Source organism: Macrobrachium nipponense, chromosome 1 (genome assembly GCF_015104395.2).
Source record: "Macrobrachium nipponense isolate FS-2020 chromosome 1, ASM1510439v2, whole genome shotgun sequence".
Taxonomy (NCBI): Eukaryota; Metazoa; Arthropoda; class Malacostraca; order Decapoda; family Palaemonidae; genus Macrobrachium; species Macrobrachium nipponense.
In genome coordinates, this window is record NC_087200.1 from 50,360,472 (window position 1) to 50,384,858 (window position 24,387).

A 24,387-nucleotide genomic window follows, 5' to 3' on the forward strand; every position below is an offset into this window, starting at 1 on the left:
CTTATATATATATATATATATATATATACATATATATATATATCATATATATATGGCTGGTTTCTGTTTTAATTGAATTTATGAGCCTTGTTAGAAAAAGCACACATAACATGTGACGATAATGAGGAAAACTGGAGCGCTTATTACTTACCTTGAGTTATGGGATTGTTATATGTTTTAGGTCGCCATGAAAACTCAGTTACTAGCTCTAAATTACGTTTATTTACAAAGAAAAACCATTGAATTGCTTGAGGTAACTGACCAGCATATAGGCTACATGGAAAGAGTGCCGTGTGCTGTCTGAATTACTCTATCATGCACAATATGCGAAAGTGGCCGAATTCAACATTCAATGCAATGCTGGTTTCCAAATTGATGATCTCAGGTAGTTAAAGCGCTGACAAGGAAGCAGGGATGTACGGAGTCGGCAGTTGGCAATCTGGAAATGAATTCCAAATTACACACAACATAAAGCAAAGACTTCTCACACAATATTTATGTCTAACGTATTATGGAGGGAATTTATCCTTAATCGCTCGCAATGCTGAACGGATGGGAGAAATTTAGCTTAAATAAATAGCTCAATGAAGATCTTCTTAATTTTGGACAAGTCCCAGGGTGGCACATGCTACAAGGGTTGACAAAAGGATGTTCGTTGGAGGAGTGAGAAAATTGAAATTTGAAAATATGAATAGCAAGATTTATCTTGGAGAGATAGGGGCTGGTTGGAATTTGCACTTTCGAGGCGTACCTTAGTTGGCTTGCGCATGTAGCTTGATGTCTGATGAAGGCTCCAACCAGCGATGAGGCACAAAGGGCTGAAAAAACAAGTCAGAGGCGGATATGTCTGACCACTATAGGAGCTAGAAGCGACTGAGAGCGAGGTCAGGGCATCCGCGGGGGACCTCGGTACAAGCACGGCCTGCAGCATTGTCTGGAAAGATGCAAAACACAGCTAGCACAAGTTTGGGAGAAGAGAGCTTAGGCTAGGGACTATCTAAAACCTACCCAGCAGCCCATATAACCCTTCGACTTGCCCCTCTCATCCTACACTAGGTCTCTAGTCGTTAATGGCTTTATACCCCTCATCATGCCGATCCCCCAATTCGTAAAAGTGGGGGGTAAAAATGGCTGCTCTTCTAGGAAATAAAGTAAATTTCGATTTCTGGGAGGCGAGGCGATATAAAAACGTATAATTATTATATATATATATATTATATATATATATATATATATATATATATATATATATATAAATAATATATATATAATATATATATATATATATATATATATATATATAATAATATATGATATATAAAGATATATATATATATAACATATAGTATATATATATATTATATATATTTATATATATAATATAAATAATATATATATATATATCATATATATATATATATATATGTGTGTGTGTGTGTGTGTGTGTGTGTCAGTGTGTACGTGTACAGACAGATAGATAGACAGATAGATTATAGTTGTATATGTGCATGTATGTATGAAATAGCTGCATTTCTTCATTGGAATGTGATTCAAAATTATTTTTATTTTATTCAAGCTTGTGGAACGTTTCTAGAATTTTTCTCGAAAAAGAAATAAAATTTGACTTTCCCCCTTTTTTTGTGTTTCTTGGATGCCTTGAAACTCCGTCATTTTTTGACAAAAAGGCCGAACTTGAAAATAGATTGTAGAAGACCTACAAAGTCTTTTAATCTTTTGCCTACTTTAAAATTCTTTCAGCTGCCTTCGAGTACCTTGGTCTGCAAAAGCTTTTCTCCCCCTCATTTTTTTTTGTTATATGCTAGACGTAATGTGGATGATAAATGATTAATCCTGAGGAACTGAAAAGAAAATCCAAAATAAAATGCTTCTTGGAGAATAAATTCTGGTAAGCTGACTCCTTCGGAATAAAAAATCCCAATCTGAAATACGTCACTAAATCCCTTCAGTTACAATTTGATTTTTCCGGTACTTCATCCAAGCTCATTTGTATAAGGAAGTCTTCCCTTCCGTTAATTTTAAGGTATAAGGTAGTTCTTGTCCCATCAATATCACCTTTATTTTATTTCAAGGCAATTAATCACCTGAGAGGAATAAGTAACGTACAACATTAAACAGTCAAAAGTTCAAGCAAAGATGCAATGCATTGCTACCCTAATGCTATTTTTTTGCATGTTAAGACGCTTTTATCTATTTATTAATCTATTAGTTTTTTTTTATAAGTAAGATCTCTTCTTTCTGTGTTTCCTTTTACTGTCTCTTCGTTCCTAATGAGCACCATATTCATTGGAATCTTGAATTTCAAGTCAGTAGTCTTTGTGGGCTTGTTCCACATGAATAGGTTCATCTCTTCTTGATAATAATGATAATAATGATTAAATAATATAATAATAATAATCGCTAAAAATATAATAAACATAATCATGTTAGTACTCTGAAAATATTCTTAAGATAAAATAAGGTAAACCCGATTTCAAAAGCTGCTGTTATGAATATCATAAAAAGTTCAACAAATGATTACTTGACTTTCTGTAAATTTTGGATGAGAAAAATACAATACGAATGTCTCACAGACACACACATATAAACACACACACACACACACATATATATATATATATATATATTATATATATATATATATATATATATATATATATATATATATATATATATATAGATATATAATATATATAGTATATATATATATATATATTGCAGTGTCTCCTTTACTGTCACTTCGATCTCTTCCTACTTAGCTGTCCAGCTTCTTCGACCTTTCTGTGCTCCAGTGTTTGGGCTGTGTGAAAGTCTAAACGTGCAATTCTGGCCAGGTTAAACTAATAATACTAATTATTATAATAATAATAAAAGTCGATGAAGACCCAGAAATATAAAGAGACAGGAGAATGACAAACAGAGGAATGGCACAAGAAACCAATGCACGGACAATACGTGAGACAGACTAAAGAACTAGCCAGCGATGAAGCATAGCAATGGCTACAGAGGGGAGAGCTCAAGAACCAGATATGCTCAAAGAACGATAGATGGAAATAACATCTCTCCCATATGCAGGAAGTGCAATACAAAAAATGACTTGCACAGAACCAGAACAAAAAGAGTCATGATTCAATGGCAAAAGCTCTCCACTGGAGCCTGTGCAGAAACACCAGCTACCTTGCAGTAATAAGTGGTACGAGCACCAACGATCAGGCAAAGATCCTCTGGGACCATGGTAGCAGAACAGATAGGGGGATACATGCAAATAGACCAGACGTAACATTGATTGACAAAATCAAGAAGAAAGTATTGTAAGGACAACGTCCGTCACTATTTTTATCTCACTACAATGATTTGCCAATTTTCAATTTATGTCATTCTGTAGAGAATTCTCCGGCCTTTCCGCTAATATATTTATCATGTATGTACGCAGATTGCATTTGTAAATATTCATGTATAGGTGTTGTTAAAGAAACACAAATTGTCTGTCTGTGCACCCAGATCTCTGTAGACCCCACTCGGGTACTACATATCTATCCACACCTCTCTATGTCAACCCCACTCGTCTGTAATAAAGCATCAGTACCCAGCTACCTGCCTCTTTGTCTAGTCCTCACAAGTGGTGACCTCCCGGATTGGACGGTGACAGCGGATTTGGCTCCACCCATTAATGGACTAACTATGACTGCTCTACTTCAGAGAACCTTTAACGGACTAAATATGGTGCTACAGTCTAGGTCTCTGAAAGCTCCTTTCCGCAATCGAAACTGACGCCACTAATGGAATTACTATGGCACACCTTCCCCAGGTGTGTTCTGGCGTTTGGCTCCGCCATTAACGACACACGTCGACCGCACTCAGAGTATTAACTGACCTGCACGGCAACTAGTCCTGACTCTGATGAACCCAACATCATAAACGGGCTAAAAATGGGGCTCATTCCGTGTTTTGGTGTGAGACAAGGGACGAGGACGGGTACTTGGGTGCTGGTCAGCTGGCACACAGAAATAGGCGGCAGTTTGGATGCATCCACATCAACGTAGTGGGCCCTTTGCCTTAATCGGGAGATGCTAGATTCATCCTCAGTGCCCCAGACGCTGCTGCCTGTGGGCCTGATTGGCACACACAACGTCGTTACCTCACCTATAGGTCTCCTCAGCCCACCCGACATCGCTGCCTCACCTGTAGGTACTCCTCGGCCCACCCGACGTCGCTGCCTCACCTGTGCCTACCTCAGCCCACCTGACACCACTGCAGCACCTATAGGTCTCCTCAGCCAGCCCAACATTGCTGCCCCACCTGTAGGTCTCCTCAGCCCACCCGACATCGCTGCCTCACCTGTGGGCCTACACAGCCCACCTGACACCACTGCCTCACCTATAGGTCTCCTCAACCCACCCAATGACGCTGCCTCACCTGTGGGCCTACTCAGCCCACCTGACACCAATGCCGCACCTTTAGGTCTCCTCAGCCCGCCCGACATTGCTGCCTCACCTGTAGGTCTCCTCAGCCCACCCGGCGTCGCTGTCTTACCTGTAGGTCTCCTGGCCCACCCCCCGACGTTGCTGCCTCGCCTATAGGTCTCCTCGCCACCCGACATTGCTGCCTCACCTGTAGGTCTGCTCGGTCCACCCGACGCTGCAGCCTCGCCCGTAAGTCTCCTCGGCCCACCCGACATTGCTGCCTCACCTGTAGGTCTCCTCGGCCCACCCGACGTTGCAGCCTCACCTGTAGGTCTCCTCGGCCCACCCGACGTTGCTGCCTCACCTGTAGGTCTCCTCGGCCCACCCAATGACGCTGCCTCACCTGTGGGCCTACTCAGCCCACCTGACACCACTGCCGCACCTGTAGGTCTCCTCAGCCTGCCTGACATTGCTGCCTCACCTGTAGTCTCCTCGGCCCACCCAATGACGATTGCCTTACCTGGGCCTATGCAGCCCACTTGACACCTCTGCCGCACCTATAGGTCTCCTCAACCCGCCCAACGTTGCAGCCTCACCTGTAGGTCTCCTCGTCCCACCCAAACCCAAAGATGCTGCCTCCAACCTGTGGGCACCTACTCAGACCCACATGGACAAACCAACTGCCAAGCAACCTGTAGGTCACCCTAAGCCCGCCCGATGTTGATGACCTTAACCAACCTGTCAAAGGTCTAATCAGCCCCACTCCACGTTGCTGCCCCATCTGTAGGACTCCTCAGCCCACCCGACATCGCTGCCTCACCTGTAGGTCTCTTTGGCCCACCTAACGATGCTGCCTCACTGATGGGCCTACTCAGCCCACCTGACACCACTGCCGCACATGTAGGTCTCCTCAGCCCGCCTGACATTGCTGCCTCACCTGTAGGTCTCCTCGGCCCACCCAACGACACTGCCTCACCTGTGGGCCTACTGAGGCCACCTGACACCACTGCCGCTACCTAAGGTCTCCTCAGCCCGCCCGACATTGCTGCCTCACCTGTAGGTCTCCTCGGCCCACCCAACGATGCTGCCTCACCTGTGGGCCTACTCAGCCCACCTGACACCACTGCCGCACCTGTAGGTCTCCTCAGCCCGCCCGATGTTGCTGCCTTACCTCTGGTCTCCTCAGCCCCACTCGACGTTGCTGCCCCATCTGTAGGACTCCTCAGGCCACCTGACATTGCTGCCTCATCTGTAGGTTTCCCCGGCCCGCCCAACGCTGCTGACTGAGGGGGAGTATTTGTAAGGACAACGCCCTTCACTATTTTTCATCTCACTGCAACGATTTGCCAATTTCCAATTTATGTCATTCTGTAGAGAATTCTCTGGCCTTTCCGTGCGATATATCTATCATGTATATATGCAGATTACAATTGTTAATATTCATGTATAAGTGTTGGTAAAGAAAAACACAAATTCTTTGTCTGCGTGCCTTTATCTCTGTAGACCCAACTCGGGTACTACATATCCGCCATCCACGCAAAGTCTATGTCAGCCTGGTTCGTCTGTAATAAAGCATCAGTACCCAGATACCTGCCTCTTTGTCTAGTCTTCACAGTATCACTCACTGATGTCGCAGTACCATGGGACACTAGAGTTGAAGAAAGAAAGGGAAAAAATGGAAAAGTATCAAGACCTGAAAAATAGAAATAAGAAGGAAATGGGATGTGCTAGTGAAAATTGTACCCCTAATCATAGGAACACTAGGCACGATCCCAAGATCCCTGAAAAGGAATCTGGGAAAACTAAAGGCTGAAGGTACCTCCAGAGGGCGCATGGCAGAGGACTGCTTCCTGAAACAGCGCATATAGAAAGAAGAGTGATGGGCTCCTAAGGAAGCAGGATGCAACCCGGAAACCCACACTATGAATACCAACCCAGTCGTATTGGATGACTGTGATAGACAATAAAAAATAAATAATAATAATAATAATAATAATGATAATAATAATAATAATAATAATAATAATAATAATAATAATAATAATAATAATAATAATAATAATAATAATATAAATAAATAAATAATAATAATAATAAATAGAAGACAAAAATAGTAAATGCAAAATATATAGTATGGGATTATTGAACAATATTCTGTATATTTTTAGGGCAGAGATCAAGAGTTAACACTGCATTAAACAAATCATGACTTCTACGGCTTCCATGACTTAGCATTTGAAGAAACTTTCCATTTTATTTCTAATTTTAATACAGTTAAGAGACTGCAAAAGAAAAAATTAATAGGTACACCTTTGTATTAATACATTTCTTCACAATAGATTTGTTGTTTCTGTGATTACGAAAACTTGAATTTATAAAAGAAAATATACATATTAGTGATAATTTCATTAATTCTGTCTATGGCTGCTTTCTTCAAAAATAAATGCTATCATATTTCTTATTCTAACTGCTATCTTTAGAACTCGTTTCTTAGTTTCTTACTGAAAAAAAATAAAAAATAAAAAATATTTATTTTGCTTAACAAAATAAATAAGGGATTTCACACATTTCGTTGTTTATTATTTAAAGAGAAAAAAATCACTCATTTCTTACTGTTACTTAAATAAAATAATATTTCACTCATTTCCGAGTTTGTTGCTTAAAGAAGATAAAGGATTTCACGCATTTCGTAGTTTCTTACTCGAAGAAAACAAAATTTCGCTCATTTCTTAATGCTACTTAGAGAAAAAATAATTTTTCACCCATTTCTTAGTTCGTAATTGAAAGAAAATAAAAGAAATCATTCATTTCTTATTTTGTTGTATAAAGAAAATAAAGAAAGCTTTTCGCTTATTTCTTAGTTTATTACTTCATGAATATTTTTAATCATTTAGTTTATTGCTTGAAGAATATTTTGTTTTAAAATCATTTACGTTATTGCTTTAAAACCCCCCCCCCCCCAAAAAAAAAAAACTAATTTATTTCTCAGTTTGTTTCCTAAAGAAAATGAGGGAAGAATTTCGCCTTCCTCGTGAGTCATCTTACTTACTGAAATGGACTGGAGCTTCTTGCGGAGCTTCCGGCGCTTCCTCCGTGGATTAGACCCCGGGCGCCGGGCATTTCCCCAGTAGGCTTAATCGGGCTTAAGAGCGCGAGAGGTCAAGCCTGAACTCTCAGGCTTAAAACTTGCTGTTTCGCAGACTGACTGACATTACGAAATTAATATTTCCTCGAAGCTGTTCTTCATTCCCCAGAGCGGCGAAGACTGGCGGATTCGGGGCCCCTTCAAGCGGATTTCCTCAAGATTTCCTCAAATTTCCATTACATCTTTCTCCTTCGGAAAATCCGCGGTGTAGTCGCACTGGAGACTTTTCAAGATTCGTATTTATGGTTACGTCACCATGGGACGTTTCAGAGGTGAAATTATTCGTGTTGGATGAACTCTTGTTGGGTAAATTTCCCTGTTTTAAAGACATTATTATATGATTATTTTCTCAGCTCAAGTTTTCATGATCGTAGTCATACTGATATGTCTAAGCTGCGTTTCGTGGAACTTGGTAAGATACTTCTTTTAATTCCTTTATAACTGTACAGATATTGAAAATATTGCAATAATTTCAGTGTTTTAAATTTAAGATGGGTTAAATTATTTTTTTTCTTCTAATAATTTACTATTATCTTCTGGCACTTCTTTCAAATAAGCCCCTTATTGTTTGGAGGCTTGAATTTCAAGTCAACTGCCCCAGGGCCTCTTCCATTCTAATAATAATAACAACAATAATAGCGGAAGTATATCATCTTCAAAATAACTGAGTTTAGAATCCTCAAAAGACAAATGATACAGAAAAATGGGTTGATAATTAGAAAATTTAATGAAGATGTTGTAAAAGGATGCTCCCGAATATTTTATTTTTCTTCCATTGCCATTCCATAAAAGTTCACCATAAGTTTTTAAAAGATCCCAGTACCATGAGTAAGTAAATATTACAAGAATAAAATACTTCGTTTGTGAAAACTAAACCATATTAATTTGGGCTATCGGTAAACATCCATAAATGTTATTATTATTACTATTATTATTATCATTATTATTGGCATTGTTTTTATTATTGTGCCATAAAAATCCACAATTATATAGTAGAGAATATTACTATGTAAAAGAAACAAAGACTTTTGAACACCTCCTCATCAGTGTTGACATTAGGACGTTAAGAGAGAGGGTAGTTTCCTTCTGAAGAACATCAAAAAAGCTGGACGGCGCGAGAAGATACCAGCCCATCATATAAGTGCTAGTTGGTTCGGGTGTTGTTATGTCATTCCAAATTCAACAGCCAGTTGCGCCAACCTCCTTGATCTTCGAACTTGAGATATTGCTCCTGCTTACACTGCAGGGGTGCCATAGTCGAAACATCCACAGGGACGTCGGCTATCTGAGAGAGAGAGCGGTTTTGGTGGGGGGGGGGGGGGGGGGGGCGGTGAGAAGAGGAGTCCGAGCATCAGGGTTCACACGGTTAACGTCAGTTTTGAAACGAAAATGTTTTAGGTACTGTTTGGCAATGGCCCAGTTGATAAAAAGGATAAAAAGGTCTTTTGTAAATTACTTGTTGTCTTTAAAAGATATTCCCATGTTTTATAGCAGCACCTTCAACTAATCTTCTCACGTGGGAATCGTAACTTTTTAAAAATAGTTCTTGCCCTATCCCAATTAATTTTGTGGCCTAAATTAAATCCATGAAGCACTAAAGAGCTGCCTTGTGCATGAAGGACCATAGCCCATCTGTGTTCCCTTAATGCCTAAGCCCAGTCCCCCTACCATTCTCCCCGGTAGTAACAACCACTGCAATATGGCATGGAACCTTGTATACACTGTTGTTTCTCTTAGTGCTATTATTGTTCTTTGTAAGAGCTTTTGTCAAGTGTCTTTATAGGTATAAACAATTTTCTATAACCTTTTGGTATTTATTTACATAATCACCTTTTGAGACTCCGCGGTCAAAAGGCAATGCTTACTTGATACACTCCTCCCATTTCATTGATTAACTAAGGAGTTTTAACCTCGCCGATGGTAGGATGATTAGCCTCGATATCACAACTATAGCACAACCCCAAAAATTTCGCAGGTACCAAACAAGGGAATATGAAATTTACAATTCCTTTCACATCATTCAACTCTACGAAACTATTATTTCATTTGACGCAGCTCCACGTGCGTAATATTTGATCAAGCCACAAGGCGTAACGACATGCGTAAACGTTTCGCGAAATAACCCACAATTTCAATGTAAAAAGTCGTCGTTGTTGACAATATGAATGAGCTCCGCCGAAACGTAATGTTATTAGTTTTCAGGGAATGAATTGCATTAGTAAACATGTGAGAAATTACGTTCTTATGACTTGCATCTCATAAAATTTAATAGACAAATAGGCATTCTTTTGCTGCTGAGAATATTGCAATATGACTTGCCTCTGATAAGAGTTTTTCCTTTGAATTTTTTCATCTCGCTTTCGATACTATATATATATATATATATATATATATATATATATATATATATATATATATATATATAGATATATATATATATATATATACATATAAGAGAGAGAGAGAGATGAGAGAGAGAGAGAGAGAGAGAGAGAGTGCTGAAATGCTTCTGGTTTCAGATTCCTTACAAACGACAGTTATAAAAATGATGATAATATATTCTGATAAGCAATTAAACACATCCTCTTCTATTATCAACATACTTATTCCTAATTTCCTGAGAGCATTTTCCTGTTTTGTTTGTTTCCGGACGCTAACTTTTACCTACTCTCTCTCTCTCTCCTCTCTCTCTCTCTCTCTCTCTCTCTCTGTGTTGTTCTGCATTAACCTCTCGCCTTTTCCGGAGCTGGATAATGACAAGGAAAAACAATGAATATTTGCTCTGACCTAGAGATAGAGAGTTATTGGACTTGGAGATTTCTCAAAGTCCAATAACTCTCTAGTCCGACGCTGGCTTTTATTGCATTTGCTAGTTGGCTAAAGTTATTATGTTTGTTTAAAGCGTTGCTTCCATTGCCTCAGCATCTGGGGAATGTCAGGGAGATAATATTGAATCGCCAGGACAAAGCAATGAATGAATGATCCAACGAAGGCCATGAAATGAGTGGGAAAGTGTGCCAACGAAGGCCATGAATGTGTGGGATAGTGATCCAACAAAGGCCTATGAAATGGTTGGGAAAGTAAGCCAATGAAGGGCCATGAATGTGTGAGAAAGTGATCCAATGAAGGCCATGAAATGAGTGGGAAAGTGTGCCATTGAAGGCCATGAATGTGTGGGATAGTGATCCAACGAAGGCCATGGAAATGTTTCGGAAATTGAGCTAACAGAGGCCATGAATGCGTGGAAAATGATCCAACGAAGGCCATGAAATGGTTGGAAAAGTAAGCCAACAAAGGCCATGAATGCGTGGGAAAGTTAGCCAATGAAGGCCATGAAATGGGTGGGAAAATGAATTGACGAAGATGATGAATGAGTTTGAACATGAACCTAACAAAGGAAATGAATGATGGGGATGTAAATCTAACGAAGATGATGAATAATGTGGGTATGTGAACCTAACGAAGGTAATGAATTAGTGGGAACGCAAACTTAATGAAGTTGAGGCAGGATGAGGGAATGAGAACCTAACGAAGATGAGAATGACTATGGACGTGAACTTAACGAAGGTAGTGAAAGAGTGAGTGCATAAACCTAACAAAGGTGATGAATAAATGGGAACATACCTAATGCAGATGATGAATGAGTGGGAATGTGAACTTAACGAAGGCAATGAATGAGTGGGAATGTGAACCTATCGAGGGTGACAAATGAGTGGCAACATGAACCTAACGAAGGAGATAATTGAGTAGGAACGTGAGCCTATAGAGGGTGATGATATGAGTGGGAACGTGAACCTATCAAGGGTGATGAATGAGTTGGAACATGAAACTAACGAAGGTGATGAATGATGTGGGAATGTGAACCTAACGAGATGATAAATGAGTTGGAGCTTGAAACTTACGAGGATGGTGAATGAAGTGGAAACACGAAATCAAACAAAGATGACGATGAGAGTGAGATCGTGAATCTAACGAGTGTTTATGAATGAGTGGGAATGTTAGCCTAACAAAGATGGGGATGACTGCTGGGAACGTGAACTTAATGAAGATGATAAATGAGGGGAATGTGAACCTAATAAAGGTGATGAATGAGGTGGGAATATGAATCAAACAAAAAAATATGATGATGAGTGGGATTGTGAACCATTCATGGTGATGAATGAGTGGGAATGTGAGCTTAATGAAGATGATGAATGAATGGGCGTATGAACCTAAAAAAAGGTGTTGAATTAGTGGAAATGTAAAAGTAACGAAGACGATACGTTTGTGGAACACAAACCTAACAAAATTGATGGACGAGTGGGAACGTGAACTTAAAGAAGATAAGAATGAAAGAGAACATGAACTTAATGAAGGTGATGAATGAATGGGAATGTGAACCTAGAGAAGGTGATGTATGATTGGGAACATGAATTTTACAAAGAAGAGAAGTGAGTGGAAATCAAAAACTAAAAAAAAGTTGATGAATAGTAGGAACTTGTACCTAACAAAGATAATGAATGAGTGGGAACATGAACTTAATGAAGGTGAGGATTGAGTGGAGTCACACTATGAATCAAGTGTTAGGAGAGGGTGGAGAGTAAGATGAAGAAAGAGAATATGAAAAGGAGGCACAGTAAAAGGAACGAAAGGAGTTGCAGCTAGGGGTCGAAGGCACGCTGCAAAAAACCTTAAGTAATGCCTACAGTGCACCGCATGAGGTGCACTGACGACACTACCCCCCTACGGGGTCTAATGAAGTGATGAATAAGTGGAATATGCATCAACGAAAATAATGAAATAAGTGGGAAGGTGCACCTATTAAAGATGATGAATAGATGACAACGATAACCTAAGAAAAAATGTGTATGCTGTACATGTGTCGATTGTGTGGTACGCTGTAGACGTTAATAAACGCTTCTTCATACCGTTGCATCGCCCAATTTTAGTGCTTCCTAACTTTTACGTTGCATATTATGAATTCGTTATATATTATATTACAGAAACTTTGTGAATTGAAAGTTATTTTTGTGACTCTTTAATCTCAAGAGAAAATGGGAAGGTTTCTATGTAAGGAAGTCTTCGTGATATCTGTTTGTTCTGCAGACACATTTCCTTTATTATATCAGAATTTCCTATGGAACTCTCTTTCTTAAAAAAAAATGACCACCATAGTTTTCACTCGTAACGTGAAGAAAAAAAAACTATGCTTTTACCTCTACTGAGAGGAAATAATTATGTTTTTACTTCTGGAATCATCATCAGTTTTTTATAATCTTCTTTTCTTTTTCTTTTAGAGTAGATATGCATTTTTCTTATTTTCATGTCTACTCCCAACGCTTTCGCGTAAGTAACAATCCTATTTCATCTTAATCACAGGCTTGAGCTAGGGTCATAAGTGTCTATCCTGTCAACCCTCATATAAAAGATCTTATACTTTGGACGTAAAATAACGGCCCAGATTTCAAATTTATTTATTTAGTAGCTACGCTAAGCATCAAAAAGACTTTGAAGAGAAATTAAAAGCAGCTGTTCAAAAGAATTGATTGTTTACTGAAACCTATAACTGATAAATCGGGTCCGTTACTATTATCCCCATTTGTAATCCTACCGATGAAAATGATTATCCCTAAAACAGCACCAACAACAATAACCATCATCAATCAACCACCATAACCCACAACCGTCAATGAACGCCATAAATCACCCAGCGTTACAGATTAGTTCTCCCTTCAGTTTCCTTTGTTATTGTTATCATTTTTTCATGATTTTCTTGTTCTCAATTGAGAGAGCCTGACCAATTATAATGATGATTATTATTATTATTATATAAGAAAAGACAGGCGTCAAGATATGTCGTGTATCTTTTCGTGATACTTACAGCCTATATTTCTTCAGGAGACAGTAAGGACCAATCGTCGCTTTAGTTATTAATCTCGGCAATTCTTCTCTCTCTCTCTCGTCTCCTCTCTCTCTCTCTCTCTCTCTCTCTCTCTCTCTCTCTCTCGGTCAAATTTCTTCTCCCGAGAGATAATGCCTCTCCATTTCGTTTAAAGGCATTTTGTACCCCGCCCCGTAGAACTAAAAACAAAGTCGTTTTCTTTATTTCACTGATATCTCACTGCTTTGTCAAGAGCACGATTCTCAAACGTACAATTTTAAGCTGACTAAAAACAGGTATTTCTACGAGAAATGTAATGTAATGCATGCAAGTCTTCGAACGTTAACCCCGTCGAGCGCGGATTTAATTCCATGGAAATAAGCGAGATTCCCGGGAGCTAGTTCTTTTTCTACTTCTGTATCATCCACAAATGCAGATGATTTAGATTCGAGTTGGCCCGCTCAGGCGGAATGTCGGTATCGGGGAGATTGTGGATAAACGAAGTCATCATTTCCCCGACTCTCTCTCTCTCTCTCTCTCTCTCTGTCAGGTTCTAACTTCAGAATATAATTTGTTCTAAGTGAGGGAAGGTGAGACTCAAAGAATTCTAAACTGCAAATTAAATATATACTTCCATGATGGAAGTTGAAGTTTGAGGAATTATAAAACCTCATTTTATCCATGAAGGGCGTAGAAGATAAAATAAGTAGAACTTCAAATGAATAAGATGTATGCCTTCCACGAGGTAAGCTGATGTTCAAAGAAATTTGAGCTCATTAATAGTATACCATATTTTCCAGCAGGGAGAGGAAGTATACAAGGAAGATCCTTGGACTTCACATTTAAATATTTATTTGAGGGAAGTTCAAGCTGACGAATATGATGCTGCTCAAGTGACAGAGCTGAACGAATAAATTCTGAAAAACATTATGAAGATCAGATTTCTGAAGAAGCTTACCATTGCTGCACAAAATACGTAAAATCTTTTTCACGAAATTCGTGTCCTAAGTAAATATAGACCATAAGATAAATATTATCAGAAACCTCTTTTTTTTTGTTTTACATATACCAAAATAAAATAAAAATTTCGGAAAAGGAGTGACCCCAGCCATAAAAGGTTACAATGGTGTTCAACATAGGTACGATTAGAGTATCCAGCAAAACCAAACTCGACTATGGTAGAGGCGATAAGAGAAATAGGTATTCCACAGGACACAGAGTTAAAGGTCTCCCAGAGACTGCTTGTATATTACGAGTAATATCTCGACACAGCTAAAGTACCGTTACTATGCTTAAACCTAGAAAAATAAGTCTATATTTTTACCGTTGTTTTGGAGAAAAAGTGGTTGAAACGTACTGTTTGAAATTACTCAGACCTCATGTTTACAGTGTTCTTTTCTGGTTTGCGGTGTTTAGAGAGGAGAGAGAGAGAGAGAGAGAGAGAGAGAGAGAGAGATTAATGGATGCAAATACTAAATACAGCCTTTAAAATTGAAATTTGAGAAAAAAATCTGTAACATTTATAGGTGGAGCTTGCTTATTGAGTTTTTATCAAGAGTGTTCAGAGACCTCACACCCACGCCAAGCATGTAGCAATTCATACATCAAAAGTTACATTCCTATCTCTCCCAAAAAATTTAACCGTTTGTCATGTAGTCATGATAACAAACCACAAAGGGGAGAGATAATGCAGTCAGTGCACCTCAAGAAGTACAATGTATGCATACTTAACCCTGGATAGGTTTTGCTAAAGGTGCATGCGGATCGAGCTCGACCTGAGGTCCAGAAAAATTTGCCAAAAATCACTTACTTCATTTTTGCTGTACATTTTAATTTCTAAAATCAATTTAAGTATTAAAGAACACTACTGAAAAGATAAATAATACCCATCTACGAATGAAATATTTATTACAAATATATTACAAAAATAAGTATATACCAATAAAATAATTACGAAAATATAAAAAAAAATACAAAATAAGCTATATACACAAAAATTGACGGTATCCTTCAAGAACTACTATTTACAATATGTGACTGCCAGAAAAGTGTCGGACCATAGAAATCAAAATCTGAAAGGAGAAAAAAAGGTAAGTTTTTTGACCAAAAAAAAAAACAGCCAAAATTTTTTTTTTTCCAACAGTCAAATTTTTTTTTTCAAAAAAAACGAAATTTTTTTTTCCTAAATGAAATAGGAGTGGCTATTATAAGAATGATATGTATGCATGAAAATCTACCAGAATACCACAAATTCCATAGAGAACAAGAATAGAGATATAGCAACTTACCTTTCGGATATGCCAACAAATGCGTGATTTGCATAAAACTATTATGGTGGCTTGCTGGATGTTTGAACATTATTTGCAGCCATAAAAAAAAATCTGACCCAAAAAACTTAACCCAATGTAAAGGTCATTTGTTGACCTCCTAGTTTTACCAGGAAAATTTCTTATAAAAATCGTTGTAATTAGTATAAAATATGATATTTATTGCATGGAAATACACCAGAGTATCGCAAATTCTATAGAAAACATCAGAATATATAGCGATATGGCAACTTACCTTTCGGGTATGTCCGCAAAATGGCTCCTTACCACGCCAAGTGCAACAGCCAAATTTGCTACCTGAAATGGAAGAAGGGTATGTCAATTTCGAGGTGTTATTTAGTACCTAATTATTCGTGGATTTGCATGAAACTTTTATGGTGGGTTGCTGGATGTTGGAACATTATTTTGCAGCTATAAAAAAAATATCTGACCAAAGAGACATTTTTCGAAAAGGGAATAATTTCGCTAATTTGGAAATAATGTCGACAAAAATGAAAAATTATTGCAATATTTTAGGTAAAAAATGGATCATTTATATTTTGCAAAGATTAAAATTATGGTATTTATGCAAACAAGTAGTAAAAAAAAAGTTTCATGATGTAACTTATCTACATGGAAGACACATTTGGACACAGACAGTTTAATGCTGCAGGCAACGCAAACATGCCGTGTTTGTCTTGCGGTCCTCTCTAGATGGGCAGCTTTGGCAGCGAACACGCTTGGACAGGTTGATGTGTCCAACGGCAGGAAAAGGTCTATGTTCCAGCACACGCTGGGGCCTGGACAAGTTGGTCAAACGTGTAATACCGATGACTTACAAGGGGAGCACAAAATTCAAAGGCGATCCCCTTGAGGAACCTTTGTCTTGTCATACTCTTGTTTACGATGGCAGAGACTAATAGAGAATATAAAAATTAACCATAATCATATTCAATATCCCGTATAAAAGACAAAGTGGCCAGCGTCGTGCCTTACGAAACACAATTTGATGTTGAAACACATCTGATCGAATGTGTCTACGCCCCTTTTCGTTGCATTATAGAACATCTGAACGTCCGTCTTCCTTCTTTCGATCTCAGACGGGTCATGAAGCAGGGAACTCAACAGCATCACATTTTCAGTCCTATTGACTTGCTGACACTGAAGAGTCAAAATTGTGTTCGTAACTGAACACGGCCACTGAGTCCTTAACGGGAAGCATCTTCTCAGAAAGTTCCTTAGGAATATAAGGTTTTCTGTCGAACGGTGCCACACAAATACATGCCATCGTCAGCGAGTGCCAAGGAGAGCGGTAACGTCGTGAAAAAGTTATCCGTCGTCAGTGTGTGGCCCTTGCGGCGAAAAGATCGCACAAGCTCCGTCGTGAACACTTCTCCTAAGGTCGTCCTCTCGGCACCTGACTGTGTCCTTCCCCAAGTAAGCAATCGCATTATACATGTAATGCGAATCGGCATCACACGCCAACACATGCTTGATGCCGTACCTATAGGAAGAGAGAATACCATTAGTATCTAAAAAAGCAAAATTATATCAAATTAAAAAGTAAAGTTTAAAGTTCATAATAATAATAAATAAATAATAATAATAATAACATCTGATGTTCATGGACGATATCAAGCTGTATGGTAAGAGCATCAAGGAAATAGATACCCTAATCCAGACTGTAAGTATTGTATCTGGGGACATCAGGATGGAGTTTGGAATAGAAAAAATGCGCCTTAGTCAACATACAAAAAGGCAAAGTAACTGAAGGATAAAGTTACCAGATGGGAGCAACATCAAACACATAGAAAGAGGACTGGATAACAAACCTACCTGGGAATAATGGAAGGAGGGGAAATAAAACACCCAGAGATGAAGGACACGATCAGAAAGAATATATGCAGAGACTCAAGGCGATACTCAAGTCGAAAACTCAAACGCCGGAAATATGATAAAAGCCATAAACACATGGGCAGTGCCAGTAATCAGATACAGCGATGGATTAGTGGAATGGACGAAGGCAGAAATCCGCAGCATAGATCAGAAAAACCAGGAAACATATGACAATACACAAAGCACTACACCCAAGAGCAAATACGGACAGACTATACATAACACTAAAGGAAGGAGGGAGAGGACTACCAAGTATAGAGGACTGCGTCAACATCGATAACAGAGCACTGGGGCAATAATCTGAAAACCAGTGAAGACGAGTGGCTAAAGAGTGCACGGGAAGAAGGACTAATAAAAGTAGACGAAGACCCAGAAATATACAGAGACAGGAGAATAGCAAACAGAACAGAGGACTGGTACAACAAACCAATGCACGGACAATACATGAGACAGACTAAAGAACTAGCCAGCGATGACACATGGCAATGGCTACAGAGGGGAGAGCTAAAGAAGGAAACTGAAGGAATGATAACAGCGGCACAAGATCAGGCACTAAGAACCAGATATGTTCAAAGAACGATAAACAGAAATAACATCTCTCCCATATGTAGGAAGTGCAATACGAAAAATGAAACCATAAACCACATAGCAAGCGAATGCCCGGAACTTGCACAGAACCAGTACAAAAAGAGGCATGATTCAGTGGCAAAATGGAGCCTGTATAAGAAAACATCAGCTACCTTGCAGAATAAGTGGTAACGAGCACCAACCATGAGGGAGCGGACAGAAAACGATCAGGCAAAGAATCCTCTGGGACTATGGTATCAGAACAGATAGGGTGATACGTGCAAACTAGACCAGACGTGACGTTGATTGACAAAATCAAGAAGAAAGTATCCTCATTGATGTTGCAATACCATGGGACACCAGAGTTTTGAAGAGAAAGAGAGGGAAAAAATGGAAAAGGGCCAAGATCTGAAATAGAAATAAGAAGGATATGGGATATGCCAGTGGAAATTGTACCGATAATCATAGGAGCACTAGGCACGATCCCAAGATCCCTGAAAAATAATCTAGAAAAACTAGAGGATGAAGTAGCTCCAGGACTCATGCAGAAGAGTGTGATCCTAGAAACGGCGCACATAGTAAGAAAAGTGATGGGACTCCTAAGAAGGCAGGATGCAACCGAACCCCACACTATAAATACCACCAGTCAAATGGAGGATTGTGATAGAGCGAAAAATAGTAATAATAATAATAATAATGATAATAATAACATTTCGGAAGGAGACACTTGCGTAGGCAGGTTTTGTTAAAAATGATTGCTGCTTCAGCACTATTAATCTTGTAGAGAGTCTTCTCTATTTTCTCATGGCGGTTTTATTGTTGTTGCTTAGACTGACGAGCAACGCACAAAGGGCATGGTAAAATTCGGTTGAGTCATTTGGTTTATTATTGCTTATACAATTCTCTCTCTCTCTCTCTCTCTCTCTCTCTCTCTCTCTCTCTCTCTCTCTCTCTCTCCAACGCAACATTTATTCCTGATCCACAGGATATTATCAAGCGATGACTGCTGAGGGACTGAATTCCAGTTGGCGAGTCCTTTCTTCTTATATCGTAATGTTGCGGGCTCTTGAGTACGGTCTAGAGAACCTCTATGGCAGGTCGAGTTTTCATTGGTTCCTTGGTCCTCCTCACACAACGTTAGTATCAGAAGCGCTGCTTATCCTTGACCAAAAGCCTCCCCTCAATACCACTCCTGATACGACGTGTGTGAGGAGTACCATGCCCCCCACACCCCCAACGTGAAGCACATTATGAGAATAATACCAGGGGTGACGTCACTCAGGGAGTAAGCTAATCAAGAGGCTCCCAGTGATATCCCCCGCCTGAGAAGGTCTGCAAGATTCGTAAACTCTCACCGTATGAATCAACCTTCCCAGGAACCAATGAAAACTCGACCTGTCGGAGAGGTTCTCTAGACCGTACTCACGACATAAGAAGGACTCGCCACTGGAACATATGCAAAGTTCTACGGTCTGCTCTACGAGCAAGAGCCCGCGCTGGCACAAGGCCAACTTAATCTCAAACAACATCCACTGGAATTCAGTCCCTCACAGTCATCGCTTGATAATGTCCAGTAGATCAGGAAGAAACGTCGTGTTGGAGAGAGAGAGAGAGAGAGAGAGAGAGAGAGAGAGAGAGAGAATTGTATAAGCAATAATAAAACAAATGACTCAATCGAATTTTATAAGCCCTTTGGTGTGCTGCTCGCCAGTCTAAGCAACTACGAGAAAGCCGTCATCAGAAATATAGAGAAGACTCTCTACAAGATTAATAGTGCCTGAAAACAGCATTCAATTTTAACAAAACCAATAATAATATTATAATAATAATAGTAATAATAATAATAATAATAATAGTAATAATATATATATTAGGGCTTGTGCCTTGTATGATAAGGCACTCTATGAGTAATGTTTAGACTTGCGATAATCTTACGCTAAGTCGGTTGGTATTGCACTTCCATCTTCAATGGAGTGTTTTGGGTTGTAGATCACTTACGAAGTCGGATTATCTTCTTGTTTATGACGATGATGTGTTAAACTCATGGTGAGGAGGTTCTTGTAGAAAACACGAAGTATAAAAATAGATATATTCTTCTGAAGTTTTACATGCTGAAGATCAGATATGATTGTACAAGTCTTCTAATAACGATAGCTTGATCGCTTCTGCCAATGATGATGGCTACTTCTGTTCTCTCTACATGATGAAAGCTTAGGTAAAGAGATACAGGTCTTCTAATGACGATAGCTAACTCTGTTCTGCCTTTCTACCATCTCGTTACAAGTTATGAAGGAACAGACAGTAGTTCGAACATATGAACATACATACAAATGACATAGTTTCATACGAACACACAATCAAAATGAGACACCGCTACAGATCACGTAGGCCGTTTGAATTATAGGTCGGGGTAGTTGTCTCAAGCAGGGAGCTTGGACTAATGTTTGATAAACAATTGAATGACTACAGGTGACGGCATGTTATCTTAGCCTACATACTTAGTGTATACGTCATCTTTAGCGTCTCTAGTCTGATCACATTCCTGCAAGCAATCTGGTTGACCTCTTAGTTTTAGTCTTTATATATATGGACTAACATTCCATATTTTTATTATGTAAACACTTACATATATATTTATATATATACATATATTCATACATACATATATATAATATATATATATATATATATATATATATATATAGATAGATAGGTAGATAGATGATAGATAGATAGACAAGATAGGTAGATAGATACAGATACATATTTATATTTTATACACATAAAAATATCATATTTTAATTCTTATTATTCCTATAAGAACATATATAATAATCAAAGAAACAATTATAAATGAATGAAAAGCAATTGCATGAAAAAGAACGAAAATGTAAGTCTTTGAACTTACTTGGTTGATTTACTGGGGATGTACTTCCTGAAGGGATGGGCGTCCCTAAATGTGACAAGCTGTTCATCAACGGTGAGATGGGGCCCTGGGGAGTAATTCTTCTGACAATTAGCCACCACATGATCAAAGACTTCTCAAACTGGGGCAAGGCGATCCGCCCCCTCCACTCTGGTGGCTGAATCGTCAAAACGAAGAACTCTCGTCAGCTCTGGAAGGTCCCACATGACACTTGTTGTGGTGTGTCTGACCTCACTGCCGACATAATCAGAATTCCAATGAACACCTTAAGTTCCCTCAGGTCCATGTCCCTGAGGGCAACATTGCCCTTATGATGATAATTAGTCCTCAAAAGGGCAAGTCGATCATTGGAACGCAAAAACAATCTCCGCTAGCATGTGGTCAGACAAGAAGAGCAAGAAAATGTCACTCACTCTTACCACCCCAGCAGTGGCATCGGTGGGACCACCCAGGTTCAATCCTCGGTAAAACAGACGGGAAGGGAGGTATTCAGGGACTCTACACCACGTCCCATCACGACCATCAACAATCTCAGGTCCGATACGTTGTATAGGAGCTCTCGGGCTGGCTGGAGGTCACCCCTCCTCCTCTTCCTGCTCCTAATCTATACTTGAGAGGTCAGCGTCATCCCCATCCCCCTGGGAGAGGTCAAGAGGTACAGCCTCTCTTCCCTCTCCTCATCTCCCGCCAAAGCAGCTTGTTCCTGATCCGGGTCGTCTACGTCTTCCTCCTTGACAAAGATGGCGGCTGCCTCCTCCTCCTCACCTTCAGACTCAACCTTCAGGTTGTCTCAACGTCACTTTCAAATTCATTGAGAAGTGCGTTGATAGCATCTTCACCCAGAGGTCTCTGTCTCTTCGAGGCCATTGCTGATAACTGAAAAAAAAAAGCAAAACATTAGAAATGAGCACTGGAAGTAAACTCGGACATATAACCATATATGGGCATCTCAGCCAATGCTCCGGGCAAGCAAGTGATAAACACACTATTCTCCCATATATTCCAATTAAATACAAAAACTATACTAATTAGTTATATAAAATAAACACTGTCCTACATAAATTTAGTTATTATAACTGTTTTTGCAAAAAAAAAACACAAAATTCGGCACTTCGAAACGGAATTGGACGTATGGCAACTTAAGGCATCTCAGCCAATGCCCGGGCATGCATGCGATTAAAAACACACCATCTCCAAATATTCCAATAATAGAACAAAACTTTACTAGCATGAACATGCTCAATATGCAAGGTTTACCCAATAACTTTGCTTTTTGTAGAAAAACTAGAAATTGGCACTCACAGGAAAATGGACCATATGGCAATACATGGCATCTCAGCCACTTCCAAGATCAAGTACGACGTAGATACACCATCCTCGAACGTATTCCAATAATAGAAAACTATACTAGTTAAGCTATTATGCCACTGTATACATGAATTGAGTGTGTAAACACTTTGCTTTTTGGCCCCCCCCCCAAAAAAAAAACAGAAATTGGCCATATTGTGGCGTTTCATCCATGAACAAAGGCATCCATATGATACATACATCATCCTCTGACATATTCCAATATTACAAAACAGTACTAGCATGAACACTGTTTAATATGCGAGGTTCACCTAAAAACTTTGCTAATTGCAAAAAAGCCAGAAATTGGCACTCGAAGGAAAATGGACCGTATGGCAATATATGGCATCTCAACCACTCCACAAGGTCATGTGCGTGATATGCACATCCCCCTACAACATTTTCCAATATAAACAAAAAAACTATACTAATTAGCTATTATGTACACTGTCCTTCGTGAATTGAGTACATAATAACTTTGCTTTTTGCAAAAAAAAAAATAATATAAAATAAACAGAAATTGGCACTCAAAGGGGTCTGGACCATATGGCCATATACGGCATGTCAGCATGAACAAAGGCATTCATGTGATAGATACATCATCCTCCGACATATTCCAATATTACAAAACACTACTAACATGAACATTGTTCAATATGTGAGGGTACCTAAAAACTTTGCTTTTTGCAAAAAAAACAGAATTGGCACTTGAGGGAAAATGGACCGTATTATGGCGATATATAGCATCTCAGCCACTCCCAAGGTCATGCACGACGTAGATACACCATCCATCCAGACTTTTCCAACACAACAAAGACACATGACTATACACACTGTTCATTGAGAAATGGTTACGTAATAACTTTGCTTTTCAATCACCTACCTCTTAAAGTACGTGCGGGTCGACCTCGACCTGAGCAATTCTCAGGAAAGGGGGAAGCACTTGAGGCAGACATAGCAGCTCCGCACACGATCGTGGCTCGTAGATGAATGACCGCCTGCAGGCCGATCACACCCAGATTTGACACAGGTGACAATTTATGGGGAAAAAACATGTATTTGAAATATGACTCGGGTCGCACTTATCCAGGGTTTAAAGTCTTTTGCAGTGTCTCATCATTCCTTAGCTGCAATCGCTTTTTATTCTCTATTTTATACACCCTATCAGGTTAACTGGTTTTGTTGGAAAAATAGTATTCCGCCTGTTTCCTTGTGTTGATCGTTTGACCTGTTAACCCTTAAACGCCGAATGGACGTATTAAACGTCGAGTCAACATCTCCCCCGATTGCCGAATGGACGTACCATACGTCGACTCAAAAAAGTTTTTTTTCAAATTTGCGGAAAATACTTATAGGCCTACCAGCCAAAAACTTTTGAATCATGCGCCTTGGGGGATGCTGGGAGTTCACGGATCAAGGCGTTGTTTTGTTTACAATCGTTACGCAGGTGCGCAAGCGCGAATTTCTTTCTTATCGCACTAAAAAGTATCAGTGACACATCTCAAAAATTATTTTGTCACTTTGACATAATTTTTGCACCGTTTTAAATTATCCGTTACATGAAGTACTATATATGAAAATGTGTGCAAATGCAATTTCATTTAAAATACAACAAAAAAATACTCATGATTGTAGCTTTTATCAGTTTTGAAATATTTCCATATAAATAACGATAAGTGCCAAAATTTCAACCTTCGGTCAACTTTGACTCTACTGAAATGGTCGAAAAACGCAATTGTAAGCTAAAACGCGTTATATTGTAGTAATATTAAACGATTTACCTTATTTTTGCAACAAATTGGAAGTCTCTAGCACAATATTTCGATTTATGGTGAATTTATGAAAAAACTTTTCCTTACGTCCGCGCGGTAACTAAATTTCGAAAAAAAATCATACGTTACGATTGTTGGTAATGTTTG